We start from the raw sequence: 14385 nt of genomic DNA on the forward strand, positions 1-14385 counted from the left end.
TGGGCCAGAGTAAAAACTCCATCCACTTTAGGTAATTCAGGGACCTCATGCCAAGTTATGTGAGCTCCGTGTTTGATTCTTTGGGCTTCAGTACTGGAAGCAGTCCAGGGTAATTCTGGGAAAGTATGGAGCTGAAAACAAAACCAAACTACAGCATAACATGCTGCCAAGGGGGATTCTTAGATTTGGGTATATTGTGTAGACATGCTTCTATTCTTTTTTGAAGGAAATATATTTATTTATGCATGTAATTATGTAGTCTTTTTAATATACGGATAGCGCACTATTGTATACGAAGCAACATGCCAAGCTTGCAGTTTTGCAGTGTTCATGTGCTGCCACCTTCTGGGTAAACGATGAACTGACTTTCAGATTAATATTCAGAAAACTACACATTTATATTTAACCCCATGTGACACTAGGCTTTTCTCCGAGGGATGTAAGATTAGAGAGACCTACCAGAGAGAAAACTACAAGCATTTTTTTCATATTTAGTGTTGTATTTACATTTATACTTATTTACATTTTACATATTTATCAGACGCTTTTATCAAAACGACAAACAAATAAGGAAGCAAATTGATACGGTGCTGGGCGTCGCCGCGGTACCCGAAGTGCTTGGAAAGACTAAAAACAGCAAAACATTGGATCAAAGATCGAGTCCAAGCACATCAGCTATAAAAAATAATACTTAAGAATATCAGAGCTCAGCACCAGCATGTATGGGCCCTCAGGACCTGTGATTATGAGAACAGAAACACCCACGCAAATCCCCAAACTGCACAATATTGTGTTTTGAGTCAAACCTCAATCAGTCTTTAGGTCCATGATACTTTAACAATATCCAGGAACTCTGGCGCAACATGCAATTCCCAAATCCCACCACTAGATGGCGGTTTCCTGCCGTGAGCCGAAACAGCCGCCGGAGGGCTGATGCGCGGCAAGTTTCCCCAGCCGCCAACCAGCGTGTATCAGGGCCGCGTCTGGGTCAGGCTTTTGCCTGCTGCTTTCCTCCAGCTTATTATCTTGTGTAACTTGGTGCTGGGCTCCTCGCCATATAAACAAACTCAGCCTCGCAAACATTAAAAAACCTGGATGCTATAAAAGGATCGTCTCCCATACTCCCATATTCCATTCTGCTTTCATCCGACATTTTCACTGTCCTTTTATTTTGCTGCAAACGTAATCGTATGATTACATTATATCGCGACGTCCCTTGTCCACCCCTCCCCCCGATGTTTTGTTGAAGTTGCATGAAGGTCTGACACTTTTTTTTTGCAGAGCGATTTACAATTGAGAAAGCAGGGAGTTGAGTAGCAAACTTAGGGCGGTGTGACTAAGCAGGTATGGACTCACGAAGCTCAAATCCCGCGGTCAGCAGAATGACGTCACCATTGGGCCCTGGGGCAAGAACCTTAACCCCTCAATTGCCCCTGAGACGCTCTGACCTGCTTTCTCAATCGTATGTCACTTTGGATAAAAGCATCTGTTAAAAGCAACTTAATTACAATAAGTGTGATTGCTAAAGTTTATCTGTTAATGAAGTGGTTGCTCATCACATTCCGGGTTCAGGTATGACCCAGACTGAGGCCACGCCTCCCCTCGCTAAACAGGACCATGAAATATGATGGCAGCCCTGATCCCAGGGGGAGGGGCTCAGAATGTATGTCAGTTCCTCGCCACTCCGACAAGATGTGGGTTTTTAGGGCGACAGTGGTAATTCCCAGCCCCCCCGGTCAGTCCCTGGAACACCGGCATGGGAATCACACATCTATGTCCTGTTCACGGTTCTGCACACTGGGGGTCCCGTGAAGAGAGGAGGCAGGCGACACACTAACAGAGGTTCAGGCTTCTACACACGCAGCCCCCCAAAACCGAAATGGACTCAGGCAGAACATTCTGTTCCCCCTGTACACCCTGTGCCTTGACGGATCAAGATAAGACCTTCTGTGTGGCCTCTGTGTCCACAACTATATTAATGATGTAGAATCGATGTCTGGCAATTTCATTATATTTGTTTATCTAGCAAATGCTTTTATCCACAGTGACGGACACTTCAGAAAGCAGGGTCAGCTGGGGCCTGGAGCAGCTGGGGGTTAAGGGTCTTGCCCAAGGGCCCAACAGTGAAATGAGTTTTCCGACCAAGGGATTTGAACAAGGAACCTTCTGACTGTGGGATTTGAACCAACAAACTTCTGACAATGGGATTTGAATCAGCAACCCTTTGATCACTTGCATCTCCCTGAATAAAAGTTATTGATTGACAGTCTTGTTGAAAAAAAATGTGTAAATATCTGTTTGGTGGCAGATCAGCTGTCTAATGATAGAAGATATTATGAGTTCATGTCAGTCTGCATAGACAGAGTAATCAGAAGCCCAAGGTACAGACCTGAGGAGGGTATAGTTTGTGTTTCCCTTGCAGGAATATGGCCGTCATAAATGACAGAGTTATAGCTGTGAAAAGGGAGTTTCTCAGGGGCACTTTCAGGGAGGAAGAGACAATTATCTGAAGGCAGATTTATTTCCGGGATACTGTATACCCCATACTGGACATGTCTGGAATACTGCAAGTGGAGAAACACAAAGCCGGAGATAAGGCCGCTTTGAAGCTGCTTCCCATCTCAGTCTCCAGCCAGAACTGGAGACACGCACACAAACACAGACTGGGAAGAAGGCTCTGTTTTGGAGAAACACTATGAAGATGGACTGCGGCTGTCACTAGGAGAAGTTTTATTTTATCATAGCTGGAAAAGGCCTTAATCAGCTCCTCCTGGACTTCAGGTCATCTGAACAGAGAGACCTTAAAGCAGAACAGATTAACAGGCAAAACTAACTAAATACAATGACGTCCTTATTCTGGAATTTGTGCTGCTGGATGTTTAACAAAGCCAGCTGGTACAGGGCCTGGTTTTGTAGCTTATAGCCTCACACTTCCAGGGTTGTGGGTTTGAATCCCACTCCTGCTCTGTGTGTGTGTGGTTTCCATGGTGTCCCTAGTTTCCTGGGCTCCCCTGCCTTCCTGTAACAGACCCCCAGTAACCCTGTACTGGGTAAGAGGATGGATATTTGACAAAGTGTTTGAAATCAGAACCACGTAACAGCCCAAGCCCTGTTGTGTTTGGCAGCTTCAGGGTAACAAATCTGACCCCCTTATCTCAAATCCACCGTGATCTGATACAGAGCAAACTGTCTTTGGTGGCCATTTCAACCTCCAGCTCAGAGAAGAAAAGAGAAAAGAGTTCCTTACATCTGTTCGATGGTTGATTTTTAAATATCATCCATCCATCCATTTTCTGAAACTGCTTATCCTATTCAGGGTTGTGGGGGGTTCAGAGCCCATCCCTGAGGCTACAGGCATAAGGCAGGGAACAACCCAGGATGGGGCGCAAACCCATTGCAGGTATTGAAGAACCAAGATGTGAAAATGGCAGCCATTCAATTGGTCGGGTGAGTTTTCCATACAGGTCCCAAAGAGACACCACCACCCCCTCAGTCAAGCAAATCAGAGCATTTCTATTCAAATGACATTTAAATTCTAGTGATGATGTGATTATACAGTGATGTCACATAAAGTGGTTGAAAAAGAATCAAGCAAAAGATTATGGTAATAATAGTAATAGAAACAATTAATAGTGAATGAAAGGCAGAAGATGCCGTTAACACAGGGCCACAAAAGTTAATAATCATTTGTATTCATTCAGCAGGTGAGGTTATACAAACAAACTTTTTTTCCCCTTTTGACACATTTGGGAGGTTGACTATCAGTATAAACATAAAAAAACATTTAACACTGTAAAAAGCAAAAAAAAAAAAAAAAACCAACGAAAAAATCCCCCCCTTGACACATTTGGAATGACAATTAACACCGTAAATAGTAAACAGAACCTGCCTTTTTCAAACATGTATTACTGTGAATAGGTAAAAAAAAAAAAAAATGGACGAACAATTATCTCCGTTAATGAAACTACCTTTAACACTGTTAACAGTAAAAAAAATCTCCCCTTTTGTAATATTTATCTATGTAAATGGAGAAAAAAATCCTGGGAGGTCAAATATTATTGTAAATATATATAAAAAGCCAGTAAAAACTCCCCTTTAGATACCTTTGGAAGGACAAAAAACGAGGAGATAATTATCACTGTAAAAAATCTGATTGATTCAGTCCTCAAATCCACTTCATCTTTTCATCCTTCCTTACACTCCCGTTGAAGCGCCACAATCTGGTTCTTGACATAAAATGTAATGTCTTCCCAGGTTCTATCTCTGAGAGCTTCCAGAGTTGACCTAATACATTCTTCACACTGTCTTACCTGGAACCCTGCCAGATGTGATGTAGTCCATCAACATGTCTTCCACTGCTTTAACCTCATCTTGTGTCCATTTCTTTCTTATTGTGTTTGTGTAATCTAAATAAAGTCATACACAATTTTTGCTTTGTCAGAACATGTATGCAAATATACCAGTTGCATTTGTCAGCAGTCATGAAAGACAGTGACAGTAATCAGACAGTGACAGTAATCAGTCAAACAGCACAGTAGTATATAAAACACAAAGTTAACACTATTGCAGCCTATGGTAATTTACAGTATAGTACAGAGCAAAAGAGTCTGTCTTTAAAGCTAAATTATTAACTAATCTTATATTGTGCGAGCGTAAGAAATGAGCCTGACTACTGAGTCACGCGCAAAGGAAGGATGCTTTACAGACCTGATACTGGCTGTTGTGAAGAGTTTCCTGCTTCACTGGTTTGGCTTCTATTTTCAGAGCCGTTATTCCCCAAACGTTCAGGTTTAGACACTGCCAATGATGTTACAACAAGATAAGAGACATATGTATATATTAAGATATATAAGGCCAAAAATCATATCACAATATTTAAGAGATTCTCTCAATGTCAATATTTATCACTATATTATAAAATAATCTTATTGAAAACAGGAAAACATGACATGACCTTCCTGGCATTTGCAATGTATTCAGTTATTCAGTTTCCCAAATCTTATGTTATTATAATGTGACATTTCAGTTTTGTATTTTTAATAAAATGTACAAATATGTAAATACCTTTTATATTTTGTTATTATAGTTTACTGTGTAGATTGTGAAGGGAAATAATTATTAATTTTGTTGTAATTCTGTAAGATAAAACACGAGGTAAGCGAAGTTCTGAATTCCTTCCGAATGGACTTTGGTTGTGAGACGACATACAAAGTGGTCAGTGGTTAGCAAAGTGTGATCTGATTCAAATGGAATCAAACTACCTCTGCAAGTTGAAGTGTCCCTTTGTTCTTTTGAATTCCTGTCCTCAGACTGATTCTCTGGAACCTCCTCAGGAAGACCTGGGGAGGAAGAAAACAGCAAACACACTCATGCATCATATAAAGCAGTGGTCACATGATGCAGTACATGCAGTATGGATGGATGGGGTTAAGGGCACAACAAGGCAGTTTTCAGGAGTAATTCCAGTATCTGTCTGCCGGTAAGCCTGTTCCGAAGTCTAGCCGCTTGATCATGCTAGCGCCAGAACTGGACGACGAAATGCAGCTAATAAGAGAAGGTGGCAGATTGTGTCATCGCCCCGACGTAGAATCAGAGGTCATACATCCAATCATCTTGGATTCAAGTCATCCTACTTAAAAGCTTCTCATCAGGCAGACTGACAGTGATCTGAAGCACCCAGGTTCCGAACGTCTCTTTGCAGAGCTCAGGAGGAAACACTGGATCCTGTGTGGAAGAGAGGCTGCGAGGTGAGAACAGCGTTCCTGCATAGAGTGCCAGAGGGGGAGGGCCCAACCAGTCACCCCCAGAATGGCGGACTTACCCCCAGTTCACCTCAGGTTGCACTAGCCAGCCTTCTACTCAACAGGGATGGACTGCTTTGGCCCATTTCAGGTCCCGATATGCCGTTGGCATGAGAAACGCTGGGGACTACTCTTTAAGTGCCTCACCACAAGGGCAGTCCACGTTGAGGTGCTTTCCAATATCAACAGTGACTCTTTCTTGATGGCTTTAAGAGTTTTAGGGTGGAGAGGAGCAGCTCCTGGAAGCCTTTAGGGCCCTTCAGCCCGACCTGCAGGCGCAGTTAGCTGAGTCCCAGATTACCCATGGACATGGATGGTGGCTGATATGATTCCTTTTGTAGCTGCACTGTCTCATCTTCCTCCTCACTCTCAGATACCTCACTGGCCACATATACTTGCTCTGAAAAATAAGACACACAAAATATTTACATTGGCATACTACAACAGAACAAAAAAACAAAACAACAAAATACATTTGCATTTTTGTTCATACCGTCAGGGTCAATATGTGTCTCCTCTAGGTTTTTGCCCTTGAATTCTGAAATTCTGCCCTGTTCAGGTGCCATGTGCAGTTAAGGGAAAGGAAAGAACTCCCAAACACATACAGCATATCACTTGCACCACGTCCTTTAACCAGTGCAGCCACTGACCAATGCGACGTCAACATAAGACTTCCTCCAAACAAAGAATTTGCAGCACTGGTTATTCGTGTTGCTACAGGCACGGGTCAGCCCAAGGCATAAGCGAACTGAGCGGCTGCTTAGGGCCCAATGGCCACCAGGGGGCGCCCCACGTGCTTATCCTGCTGAGGATAATTGGAGTTACCAACCTGTCTGTAGGTGTGAGTGGTGTGTATGAGTGAGTGTGTCCTGCAGTGGGTTGGCACCCCATCCTGGGTTGTTCCCTGCTTTGTGCCTCTGGCCTCCAGGAAAGGCTCCAGACCCTCTGTGAGCCTGAATAGCATATGGAGTTACAGAAAATGGATGGATGGATGGATGAATGGATTGCCTAAAATGACATCACTCAAAACATAAGGGTGAGTTCTGTCACCTAGAACAGAAGGAGAACCTGGTAGGGACATGGAAACAGCATCAATGGGAAAATATCTCTTGGTCCTGATGTGTAGCTCAGTGGGTCAGGATGCTGTGCTTGTGAAGGGAAGGTTGGTGGTTCAAATTGCAGAGTTTGCACAGTGATGTCACCATTGGGTCTTTGAGCAAGGCCATTAACCTGCAACTGATCCAGGGACTGGATGACCTGCTTTCTCAATTGTATGTTGCTGTGGATAATAGCTTCTGTTAAATAAATATATGTAATGCAAAAGACCAGTGAATCCAGGATCTTGTTCCATCACACCAGCCGTAAGGTCAGCATTTTGCACAAGTAGCATGATATCAGTAGTGTATTGGTTCCAGAAATGTTCTCCTGGCCCATCTGAGGTCCACTGATACCATCTAAAACACCAGAGAATGTCCAAACCTGGTGTATCACTTACTGACTGCATTGCATGAACACTTCCAGCAGGATAATGTATCAGGCCACAAAACACAGTGTCTTTGTGTCACTGAATGGTTAAATAAAACTCAGCAGCATAGTCAGAAATTCTGAGCACCCTGGCAAAATGTCACTATGGGCCCCCCAAAGTGACCTCAGTAGATTTCGCTGACCTGAGCCCCCAGTGTAAAATTTCAGGGCCCATATAAACTACTGTGCCCACTGCATCTGCCAGGGTATCCATGCCGCTCTGACACCCCTCGCACATATCGGCCTGCAGTTCAATTATAATATACAGAATAAGCCGATACAACCCCGATATCGGCTAATACACATAGTGGCCTGCAGGTCAATTATAATATACAGAATAAGCCGATACAGCCCCGATATCGGCTAATACACATAGCGGCCTGCAGGTCAATTATAATATACAGAATAAGCCCATACAGCCCCGATATCGGCTAATACACATAGCGGCCTGCAGGTCAATTATAATATACAGAATAAGCCGATACAGCCCCGATATCGGCTAATACACATAGCGGCCTGCAGGTCAATTATAATATACAGAATAAGCCCATACAGCCCCGATATCGGCTAATACACATAGCGGCCTGCAGGTCAATTATAATATACAGAATATGCCGATACAGCCCCGATATCGGCTAATACACATAGCGGCCTGCAGGTCAATTATAATATACAGAATATGCCGATACAGCCCCGATATCGGCTAATACACATAGCGGCCTGCAGGTCAATTATAATATACAGAATATGCCGATACAGCCCCGATATCGGCTAATACACATAGCGGCCTGCAGGTCAATTATAATATACAGAATAAGCCGATACAGCCCCGATATCGGCTAATACACATAGCGGCCTGCAGGTCAATTATAATATACAGAATAAGCCGATACAGCCCCGATATCGGCTAATACACATAGCGGCCTGCAGGTCAATTATAATATACAGAATAAGCCGATACAGCCCCGATATCGGCTAATACACATAGCGGCCTGCAGGTCAATTATAATATACAGAATAAGCCGATACAGCCCCGATATCGGCTAATACACATAGCGGCCTGCAGGTCAATTATAATATACAGAATAAGCCGATACAGCCCCCTGGACCCCCGTAAATGGGTGGAGACCTCAACCACCACAATGCTCAACCCATCTATTACCCAAGACATATTAGCAGAGAGTCTTCATAAAATTCTGGGTTAAGGTGAATCAACGGAGTGGTGTCTTAAAAAACAATGGTATCATCCTTGTGAATGCAGTAAGTCTGATCTTCTAAGTGTAGCAGGAAGTCTTCCTTGGCAAAGTGGATGTTGAGGGAGGCACTAGAGAACCTCAAAGCCTCTTTGATGATGCTGTCTGGTGATGAATGCATAATTTCTAATTATAATGTAGTAATAATGTAGCATTTCATAACTCAGGACACCTGACCTGATGTATTAAAATGCTGCATATTCATTATATGGGCAAAAGTATGTGGACAGCAGCTTGTCCGACCTCTCATTCTGAAAACAAGGGTATTAACATGGAGTTACTTGGCCCATTGTTTGTATAACAGTCTCTGCTCTTCTGGGGAAGGCTTTCCATTACATCTTGGAACACATCACCACAAAAAAACTGGTGTTATGTTACTGAGATGAGCCACCATGTCCAAACCTTCTGCATACCTGGACAATTCAGCCCATAACCACTATGGTTTTGTTTAATATCAGCGGTGCTGGCAGTGAAACAATTTGCCAGCTGGGTGAACAGTGGTACAGTAGCAAGGCATACAGGGAAAGTATGACAGGCAGAAGGGCGTACAAGGAAGGCATCACAGGCAGAAGGGCGTACAGGGAAGGCATGACTGACAGAAGGGCGTACAGGGAAGGCATCACAGGCAGAAGGGCATACAGGGAAGGCATCACAGGCAGGAGGGCGTACAGGGAAGGCATTACAGGCAGAAGGGCGTACAGGGAAGGCATCACAGACAGAAGGGCGTACAGGGAAGGCATCACAGACAGAAGGGCGTACAGGGAAGGCATCACAGACAGAAGGGCGTACAGGGAAGGCATGACAGGCAGAAGGGCGTACAGAGAAGGCATGACAGGCAGAAGGACATACAGGGAAGGCATCACAGGCAGAAGGGCGTACAGGGAAGGCATCACAGGCAGGAGGGCGTACAGGGAAGGCATCACAGGCAGGAGGGCGTACAGGGAAGGCATCACAGGCAGGAGGGCGTACAGGGAAGGCATCACAAGCAGAAGGGCGTACAGGGAAGGCATCACAGACAGAAGGGCGTACAGGGAAGGCATCACAGACAGAAGGGCATACAGGGAAGGCATGACAGGCAGAAGGGCGTACAGAGAAGGCATGACAGGCAGAAGGACATACAGGGAAGGCATCACAGGCAGAAGGGCGTACAGGGAAGACATCACAGGCAGAAGGGCGTACAGGAAAGGCATCACAGGCAGGAGGGTGTACAGGGAAGACATCACAGGCAGAAGGGCGTACAGGAAAGGCATCACAGGCAGGAGGGTGTACAGGGAAGACATCACAGGCAGAAGGGCGTACAGGAAAGGCATCACAGGCAGGAGGGCATACAGGGAAGGCATCACAGGCAGAAGGGCGTACAGGGAAGGCATCACAGGCAGAAGGGCATACAGGGAAGGCATGACAGACAGCAGGGCATACAGGGAAGGCATCACAGGCAGAAGGGCGTACAGGGAAGGCATGACAGGCAGAAGGGAGTTCAGGGAAGGCATGACAGGCAGAAGGGCGTTCAGGGAAGGCATCACAGGCAGAAGGGCATATAGGGAAGGCATCACAGATAAAATGGCATACAGGGAAGGCATGACAGGCAGAAGGGCGTACAGGGAAGGCATCACAGACAGAAGGGCATACAGGGAAGGCATCACAGGATGAAGGGCGTACAGGGAAGGCATCACAGGTAGAAGGGAGTTCAGGGAAGGCATCACAGGCAGAAGGGCATTCAGGGAAGACATCACAGGCAGAAGGGCGTACAGGGAAGGCATCACAGACAGAAGGGCATACAGGGAAGGCATCACAGGCAGAAGGGCGTACAGGGAAGGCATCACAGGCAGAAGGGCATACAGGGAAGGTATGACAGACAGAAGGGCGTACAGGGAAGGCAGCACAGGCAGAAGGGCGTACAGGGAAGGCATCACAGGCAGAAGGGCGTTCAGGGAAGGCATGACAGGCAGAAGGGCGTACAGGGAAGGCATCACAGATAGAATGGCGTACAGGGAAGGCATGACAGGCAGAAGGGCGTACAGGGAAGGCATCACAGATAGAATGGCGTACAGGGAAGGCATGACAGGCAGAAGGGCGTACAGGGAAGGCATCACAGACAGAAGGGCGTACAGGGAAGGCATCACAGACAGAAGGGCGTACAGGGAAGGCATCACAGACAGAAGGGCATACAGGGAAGGCATGACAGGCAGAAGGGCGTACAGAGAAGGCATGACAGGCAGAAGGACATACAGGGAAGGCATCACAGGCAGAAGGGCGTACAGGGAAGGCATCACAGGCAGGAGGGCGTACAGGGAAGGCATCACAGGCAGGAGGGCGTACAGGGAAGGCATCACAAGCAGAAGGGCGTACAGAGAAGGCATGACAGGCAGAAGGACGTACAGGGAAGGCATCACAGGCAGAAGGACGTACAGGGAAGGCATCACAGGCAGAAGGGCGTACAGGGAAGGCATCACAGGCAGAAGGGCGTACAGGGAAGGCATCACAGGCAGGAGGGCGTACAGGGAAGACATCACAGGCAGAAGGGCGTACAGGAAAGGCATCACAGGCAGGAGGGCGTACAGGGAAGACATCACAGGCAGAAGGGCGTACAGGAAAGGCATCACAGGCAGGAGGGCGTACAGGGAAGACATCACAGGCAGAAGGGCGTACAGGAAAGGCATCACAGGCAGAAGGGCGTACAGGGAAGGCATCACAGGCAGGAGGGCGTACAGGGAAGACATCACAGGCAGAAGGGCGTACAGGGAAGGCATCACAGGCAGGAGGGCGTACAGGGAAGACATCACAGGCAGAAGGGCGTACAGGAAAGGCATCACAGGCAGGAGGGTGTACAGGGAAGACATCACAGGCAGGAGGCCGTACAGGAAAGGCATCACAGGCAGGAGGGCGTACAGGGAAGGCATCACAGGCAGAAGGGCGTACAGGGAAGGCATGACAGGCAGAAGGGAGTTCAGGGAAGGCATGACAGGCAGAAGGGCGTTCAGGGAAGGCATCACAGGCAGAAGGGCATATAGGGAAGGCATCACAGATAAAATGGCATACAGGGAAGGCATGACAGGCAGAAGGGCGTACAGGGAAGGCATCACAGACAGAAGGGCATACAGGGAAGGCATCACAGGATGAAGGGCGTACAGGGAAGGCATCACAGGTAGAAGGGAGTTCAGGGAAGGCATCACAGGCAGAAGGGCATTCAGGGAAGACATCACAGGCAGAAGGGCGTACAGGGAAGGCATCACAGACAGAAGGGCATACAGGGAAGGCATCACAGGCAGAAGGGCGTACAGGGAAGGCATCACAGGCAGAAGGGCATACAGGGAAGGTATGACAGACAGAAGGGCGTACAGGGAAGGCATCACAGGCAGAAGGGCGTACAGGGAAGGCATCACAGGCAGAAGGGAGTTCAGGGAAGGCATCACAGGCAGAAGGGCGTTCAGGGAAGGCATGACAGGCAGAAGGGCGTACAGGGAAGGCATCACAGATAGAATGGCGTACAGGGAAGGCATGACAGGCAGAAGGGCGTACAGGGAAGGCATCACAGACAGAAGGGCGTACAGGGAAGGCATCACAGGATGAAGGGCGTACAGGGAAGGTATCACAGGTAGAAGGGAGTTCAGGGAAGGCATCACAGGCAGAAGGGCATTCAGGGAAGACATCACAGGCAGAAGGGCGTACAGGGAAGGCATCACAGACAGAAGGGCGTACAGGGAAGGCATCACAGGCAGAAGGGCGTACAGGGAAGGCATCACAGGATGAAGGGCGTACAGGGAAGGCATCACAGGATGAAGGGCGTACAGGGAAGGCATCACAGGCAGAAGGGCGTACAGGGAAGGCATCACAGGCAGGAGGGCTTACAGGGAAGGCATCACAGGCAGAAGGGCGTACAGGAAAGGCATCACAGGCAGGAGGGCGTACAGGGAAGACATCACAGGCAGAAGGGCGTACAGGAAAGGCATCACAGGCAGAAGGGCGTACAGGGAAGGCATCACAGGCAGGAGGGCGTACAGGGAAGACATCACAGGCAGAAGGGCGTACAGGGAAGGCATCACAGGCAGGAGGGCGTACAGGGAAGACATCACAGGCAGAAGGGCGTACAGGAAAGGCATCACAGGCAGGAGGGTGTACAGGGAAGACATCACAGGCAGGAGGCCGTACAGGAAAGGCATCACAGGCAGGAGGGCGTACAGGGAAGGCATCACAGGCAGAAGGGCGTACAGGGAAGGCATGACAGGCAGAAGGGAGTTCAGGGAAGGCATGACAGGCAGAAGGGCGTTCAGGGAAGGCATCACAGGCAGAAGGGCATATAGGGAAGGCATCACAGATAAAATGGCATACAGGGAAGGCATGACAGGCAGAAGGGCGTACAGGGAAGGCATCACAGACGGAAGGGCATACAGGGAAGGCATCACAGGATGAAGGGCGTACAGGGAAGGCATCACAGGTAGAAGGGAGTTCAGGGAAGGCATCACAGGCAGAAGGGCATTCAGGGAAGACATCACAGGCAGAAGGGCGTACAGGGAAGGCATCACAGACAGAAGGGCATACAGGGAAGGCATCACAGGCAGAAGGGCATTCAGGGAAGACATCACAGGCAGAAGGGCGTACAGGGAAGGCATCACAGACAGAAGGGCGTACAGGGAAGGCATCACAGACAGAAGGGCGTACAGGGAAGGCATCACAGGATGAAGGGCGTACAGGGAAGGCATCACAGGCAGAAGGGCGTACAGGGAAGGCATCACAGGCAGGAGGGCTTACAGGGAAGGCATCACAGGCAGAAGGGCGTACAGGGAAGGCATCACAGGCAGAAGGGTGAGCAGGCCGGAAGGATGCCACAGGTAGTGGCGACGTTGACGGCAGCAGGGTAGGCAGAATACCTTGATAATTTGGGGTCTCCAGGCAGCATACCTCAGGAGGAGTTGGGGAAATAAAATGTGCGATTAGCCAAGGTAGGGGAGACTAGAGGCAGTACAAATGGTTAGATGAGTGCAATATGTAAGCTCTGGCAGATAAGACTATGGCAGCATAAGTATAGAAGGGAGGTGGGAATGCAGTCATGGGGAGTCTCTGAAACGTCAGCACTGCAATTCCATGCCCATGTCTGGGAGGTTGTAGGGTCAAATCCCAAGCTGTTTACATTCCTGCAGTTCCTCATGGTCATAGCAACTGCCTGTATCACATGACCATGTTTGTTCTGATGATAACTGTCTGCAAGCTTTAAGATGCCAAAAAACAAGGAAGGAAAATAAAGGGGAAAATGACTTTGTTTGGGCATTAAAGACCGTTTTATTGGACAGCACAGATTTGAACGCAACATTTCAATGTGTGATTCCAAGTGTGATTCCAGTATTTTATCAGGGTCACCGTGACATTGTCTTTAATTAGGGACACGGTGACAAAGCATTTCAATTTGACCTTGGTGACCCAGCATTTCATCAGGGGCACAGTGACTCAACATATTATAAAGGACATGGTGACACAGCATTTCATCAAGGTCATGGTGACTCAGCATTTCATTAAGGACACAGGGACTCAGACAGACAGACAGACAGACAGATAGATAGATAGATAGATAGATAGATAGATAGATAGATAGATAGAGACTCCCAGAACACATACAGAAACAAAATGAAAAAATATGACATTTGTGTGCTGCATCCTTTATATTATTTTATATTATATTGAACAATGTAAAAAAAAATCTGTACATTGATATATAATACTTATCAAAGCTTGTTCTGTCTAAACCTGACACAGTTTATCGATAATTGCACATATGTGCATGTTACACCTGAAACCACATGACAGCTTCAAGT

At 47.3% G+C, this 14385-nt stretch overlaps 1 long non-coding RNA gene across 1 annotated transcript; it reads right to left on the minus strand.

The window, feature by feature from the left end:
• Positions 1–3510: 3510 nt before the first annotated feature.
• On the minus strand, positions 3511–6137 carry LOC111847227 (uncharacterized). Its single transcript, XR_002839049.2, has 3 exons — positions 5262–6137; positions 4708–4797; positions 3511–4406 (listed from the first exon to the last, which is right to left on the minus strand). It is a non-coding gene; the product is annotated as an uncharacterized lncRNA (long non-coding RNA).
• Between the last annotated feature and the right edge of the window lie 8248 nt (positions 6138–14385).

This window comes from Paramormyrops kingsleyae, chromosome 4 (genome assembly GCF_048594095.1).
Source record: "Paramormyrops kingsleyae isolate MSU_618 chromosome 4, PKINGS_0.4, whole genome shotgun sequence".
Taxonomy (NCBI): Eukaryota; Metazoa; Chordata; class Actinopteri; order Osteoglossiformes; family Mormyridae; genus Paramormyrops; species Paramormyrops kingsleyae.